The 5,987-nt window shown below is 40.8% G+C and overlaps 1 non-coding gene across 1 annotated transcript; it reads left to right on the forward strand.

Annotated features, from left to right (window-relative positions):
• Positions 1-412: 412 nt before the first annotated feature.
• Positions 413-485, forward strand: TRNAG-CCC (transfer RNA glycine (anticodon CCC)). The gene has a single exon. It is a non-coding gene; the product is annotated as a tRNA-Gly (tRNA).
• Positions 486-5,987: the final 5,502 nt, after the last annotated feature.

The raw sequence follows: 5,987 nt of genomic DNA on the forward strand, positions 1-5,987 counted from the left end.
GGCTCTCCATCACTCAGGGATGCATGGTAGTCTGTGCCTGTGGGAGATGCTCCCTGGGGAATCTGATGGGAAAACAACAGACCCCGTTTCTACAGCATATCTTAGTCACTGATGATTAGGAGGACAATGCTGTTTGAAAGTACTAGATACATATAGATAAACCAGTCTCCTAAACCTGACTGTAAAGCCAAAATTGAGGCTCTTGTAATCCTCACCCATCTCCTAGTATTAAAAAAAAAAAAAAATCTGTGCAGTCAATACTTTGTGCTTACTTAATACCTGCTGATTAAGATAGCTGATGAAAAATATTTCTGGCATCAGCACACAAGTATTCTCAGTCATTTTAGATGAAGAAAATGATCGGAAAGGTTAAACTCCCAAGTAAGTGATTAATATGCAGTAAACTGGGACTTCCCTGGTGGTCCAGTGGTTAAGACTCTGCACTCCCAATGCAGGGGGCCCAGGTTCGAACCCTGGTCAGGGAACTAGATCCCGCACGCCACAACTAAAAGATTCCACATGTTGCAACTAAAGATCCCACATGCTGCAGTGAAGATTCCGCATGCCACAACGAAGACCCAGCACAGCCAAATAAATAAATAAATATTTTATAAAAAATACAGTAAACTGAATGAATGGCGTGAATTTCAGTTCCTTAAAACCAGCACTTCTCTAAACTGAGTTCCCACTGACTCTCAGAAGAGCAAAAAAAAAGGGTCTGTTGTATTCAGTGCCAGAGTACCTCCTTATAAATACTTCCCAAATTATAATTCTAATACTAACTATGGCTAAATGTGTGGCCAGCACAGAGAAAACATAATTTTAAAGGTCTCTGATCTAGAGAATCTATTTCAAGAAAACACAAAATAAAAATGCAACTTCAGTCATGCATTTTGTCCCTTCTAGGGAAGCTCATTACCATATTATAACAACATATCCAGGCAGATCTGAGGAAGCCTAGGAAATACTTTTCCTGCCTACTAGATTGTTTTGCAAAGTTAGATTTTTTTTTTAACATCTTTATTGGAGTATAATTGCTTTACAATGGTGTGTTAACAAAGTTAGATTTAAATGTCAAGTTTGTCAAGCCTAGAGCCTTCTCCACCTTATTTATATCATTAAATAATAAAATTAGAGCTGCATTAAACATTTCAAGCTTCGGGTTGGTAGAAACTATATTAACTTCAATCAAATCAAAATTTTGCTGAACAAATGTATATATTCCAGAAGAGAAAGTCTTCCAGAAAAGAAAAACTGGAAAGTCCACCTCTTTTTTTCTTTTAAATTACATATTCATATCATGAATCCGAAGTTCTGCACTAAGTGAGTAACCAAAAACCAGGGACTTGACAAGGAGGATCCTCAATGACTGTGAAGTCTCCGTACCAGCCCTGGACTGTCTATATTCACATGGGAAAGAAGGATGCCTCCAACCAAGAGTCTCCAACCAAGAGCCCACCAAGGCTGAGTGTGGTCCCTACCATGGCAGACGCTCCTGTTCTATAGACCCCAGACCCACTCTGCTTCCTGCCCTTCCGCAGCCTGGGTCTCAAGCCTCCACAGGTTCTGTGAGCAGCCCAGCACCTTCCAAATAGTCCTCTTCTGCTTAAATTGGTGAGAGCTAGTTTCTGCTCCTTGCAGACAAAGACCACTAACAGATATACCCATGCTTACGTCTGAGGACACTGAGGCTCGGAATGATTCTATAAATTGGCAAATGTTACACAATTGGTTGGTAGAACAGCAAAGGAAGGACGCCTAGTCCAGTGTTCTTCCTGCTCTCCTGGGTGGAGTCCTGTTAAGGATTCTCACTCAGAGACTGATTTCTGACTGTCAAATGGACTCGAACTAATCTGGCATGTTTCCTCAGAGGCGATGTTCTCACTTCATCCCTTTGCCCTTATCGCCTGCATCTCACAAAGGAGCCTGGACACTGCACTGTGGAAGCATGCAGCGCCGCCACATCTTAGGGCTCCCTTGATCGCAGACATGATTCCTCAAAGCCCCATTCTGTGAGACCCACAAAGCAGGAAGTTTGCCTTTGGTTTTGATTTGGGCTGAATATTCATAACGTCTAGGGTAATCGGGAGGATACGGCTGAACATGATTAGAACAATCTTTTCTTTACAGATGTTCAGCCATGACTGAGAATTATGCTTCTAAATTTGTGTCCTGGAAGTGTCACAAATAAGTCCCACCAAGTGGCTCTTCCTGAGCAAGAATATTGCCAACCCCCTTCTCCCCTCACAACAGAGAGGGCCCAGTATCGCGGAGCAGAGGCTTTGCAGCAGGGCCATGACCAGAAATGCAGTTGACTGAGAGAGCCCATTCAACAAAGGGGCATCATCTAAAGGGAAGAAAAAGGCCAGTCCGTTTCAGACATCTCAGTCCTCCTCTCCCCATATGCCTTGCACCAAATAGAAACTAATACTGTTTAGCATTTCCTGTTTAGTAAGTAGAGGTAAGAATTAAGAGGTAGTCTAGAAAACAGAGTAACAGAGCAGAAAAACACAAGTGTGCTCCCTCATATATCGGAAAGCAAAGAGTTCGCTTAAAATGAAGAAATGCTGTACCCGAGAGGGGAAGATGTACTTCGAATCTCTAATGGGTAAATGATCTTCCCTAAAGTAAAGCTTCTAACAAAGTTTGATTTGTCTGCCTAGAAAATTGTTTCTCTGCAAAATGAAATTATGAAATTTTGATGAAATTATGAAATCATGATGAGCTAACTCTCTGAAAATCTGCCGTTCTTGGCCTGCATAATTAATAGGTTATACTATAAAGAAACACATCAGCCCTGACCCCAAGTGGAAACAAGGTATTCCCCAGGGGGCTGTTCTTGCCTGAATTTACACTCCTGAACTGGGGGACATTCCAGGAAAGTGGTACTTTTTTTTTTTTCAAACAACAAAAATTTATTATCTCACAATTTCTGTACATTAGAAGTCTAGACACAGCCTAACTTGGTCCTCTGCTCAGGGTCTCACCAGGTCTCAAGGTGTCAGCTGGGGCTGTGGTCTTATCAGGAGCTGGGGTCTTCTTCAAGCTCATTCAGGTTGTTAGCAGAATTCACTTCCTTGTGGTTGTAGGACTGAGCCTGGTTTCTTGTTAGCTGTCAGCCAGAGGTCACCCTCAGCTGACCTCATCCTAGAGGACCTGTCTCAGGTCTTAGCCATGTAAGTCTCTCACAACATACTGGATTACTTCTTTAAAGCCAGCAGGAGAATCTCCTTCCCTTTGAATCTCAGTCCCTTCTGAATAACTCTCACCCAATTCAGTCAGATCCATCCCAGATAATCTCCCTTTTGACTCACTCAAAATCAACTGATCTGAGATTATAGCTGCAAAATTTCTTCATCTTTGTCATGTACTGTAACTTCATCATGGGAGTGAAATCGGTCATATACACAGACCTGTCCATACTCAAGGAGAAGAGCATTATAAAGAGTGTGTGCAAAAGGGGGCAATAATCTTGGGGGCCACCTCAGTATTCTGCCATGTCCTTTCAGAAGGAGTTTCTATTTTCAGCACTGGTTCAGGATCAAAGTGCCGAGCTGACGGTGTATCAGTGAGTGCCGTGACTAAAGACCTTATGAGTCCATACCTACAATAACCCTGTGGCTACCATCTGCCATTATTACCTGGCAGCCAGTGGGGTAATATTCTTGTTGGTCCAGAAAGCAATCTTTCTCTTCCCATGGAACTACCAGAACATTTGCCTCCCTGAAAACTCAACGTAATCAACTTCTACAGAAAATCTTCCCTGTGAAAAATCAACTTTGCCCTCTTACTCTCCTCCTGCTTATTTCATTCTATCCTCCACATTAACCAGCTTTGTGATGTGGGACAAGTCACTTTGCCTCTCTGGGTCTTAGTTCCCTCATTTGTAAAATTCTCAAGAGGTTGTCGTAAGTGATCTTGAACCTGTTGCCCAGGTCTATCATTCCATTAGTCTGGGTAACCGGCCTGGGGAATCAGGTAGAATGAAATATGATTATCGTTTAAGGGGAGATGGTGTAATTGAAGGAATCCAAAAGGAAAAGAAGATTCAGGAAGCGTGGTGATTAAAATGATGCATTTTAAGAATAATCACACACACAAAAATACTATCTAAACAGAAAAGCAGAACCATTTTAAAAGTCACTAAATTGAATGTTAGTATACAAAGTCACTGTCCTGGGACATCATCAAAGTTCAGAATGGACACAACCCAGAGGCACACCACATGACATGGCCCCACAACCATCCCTCTGGGTGGTGGCAGTCACTGAACTCTCCATTTCAAACATCTCCATTCATTATTCTCATTACTCTCCAGTCATCATTCTCCATTCAAACAGCTCGTCTCAAGGTGACTGTCACAGGCGTAACAGTCACCTTATGAATTGTACTTCGGACTTTTTCCAGCACTAACCTAGTCCTGGCTCCCTCATTTCCTTTAGCTCTTCCACCTGTAAAATGGAGATAACCACAGCTATCTTTCTGAGGAGTTAGTACGAAAAGCAAATAAGAGCACATATTTAACAGTACTTGATACGTTGTGAAAAACGTTCTGCAAATTAGGACGTTAATTTCAGTATTGTCATCAGTAATAATAATTTAGAAACACACCCTGATAGAGTTGTGTTGCTTCTCCTTCTGGGTCACTCAAAAGAGACCTATCTTGGATAAGTGCAACATAAAATTCACCAAGAAAGGCAAATGCCTTTTTATGCATAACAAAGCTCCAAGAGACACAGAGATGTGTTCCTTCACCCTCGAGAAGTCTGGACCAAAATATGTCCTTTCAAACTTCTTGGAACCCTGAGAGGCTGGACTGAACATGACTAAGGCATTCCATCCCACTTCTCTCTCCTGAAATTTTTTTGTTTCCCAACATTAAATTCACATCCCATCTCATTAAGGTCACTCAAACATTAACCCTATGTCATAATTTACTCCTCCTTCCCTTATCATAACTTTTACAAAATACACGGACATCACACCTTACTAACTAAATTTATTTCTTCAAAAGGTTTCCTCTTCACCAGAGTTAAACATTTCCATTCTCCATGTACCTCCTGGGTGTACATGGCAGCACAAGTAGCATAGCTCATGATTCAACTGAACTCTAGATTATTTCCATTTCTATTTCAGCTATTCATTTTGGACTTTAGTTTCATGTGTTTTAGTAGAAAATTCATTCACATAGTACAAAATTCAAAAGGTACAAAAGAGAATAAAAAATAAGAAATTCTCCTTCATCCCGTCCCCAAGCCATTGAGCTTCCCACCCAGCTATAGCCAAGCTTAGCAGATTCTACTCACAGTGCTGTTACAGTGATATTTTAAAAATTCGATTATGCAGCAAGCATAGAGTATCCACAATGTGCACTGCTTTAGTGATTAACTAATAATAATTGTTCCAAATTATTGAGCACTTACCGTGGGCCAGGCGCTAGGCACTAGGCTAAACATTTTACATGCCTACCTCTCTTAATTGTCATGATAACCCTTTGCATGGGTTCTATTAATGTCCTAATTTAACCATGAGGAAACTGAGAATGATTAAATTATTTGTCTAAGTATAGACATTAGGAAAATAGACAAAAGACTTATACAGACACTTCATAAACAAGGATATCCAAACGGCCAATACCTGGGTAAAAATGTATCTATTCACCAGGAAAAAAAACCACAAAGAGCTACCAATACACAATCACCAGAACGACAAACATGAAAAAGACAGAGAATGCAAAACCTTCCAGATCCTCATTAACAGCAGAATGGGTAAATTATGGTATATTCACACAATAGGATGCCATGCAGCAATGAGAATGAAAAATCTACAGCTACATGGAATGATATGGATGAATCTCACAAGTATGACGTTGAGAGAAAGAAGCCAGAGACAAAAAAAAGTATATTATTCTATTCATAAAAAGAACGAAAACCGGCAAAACTACTCTATGTTGTTAGAAATCAGAATAGTAGTTATCCTTAGGGGAG

Source organism: Neophocaena asiaeorientalis, unplaced genomic scaffold (assembly GCF_003031525.2).
Source record: "Neophocaena asiaeorientalis asiaeorientalis breed wild unplaced genomic scaffold, Neophocaena_asiaeorientalis_V1.1 scaffold784, whole genome shotgun sequence".
Classification (NCBI taxonomy): domain Eukaryota; kingdom Metazoa; phylum Chordata; class Mammalia; order Artiodactyla; family Phocoenidae; genus Neophocaena; species Neophocaena asiaeorientalis.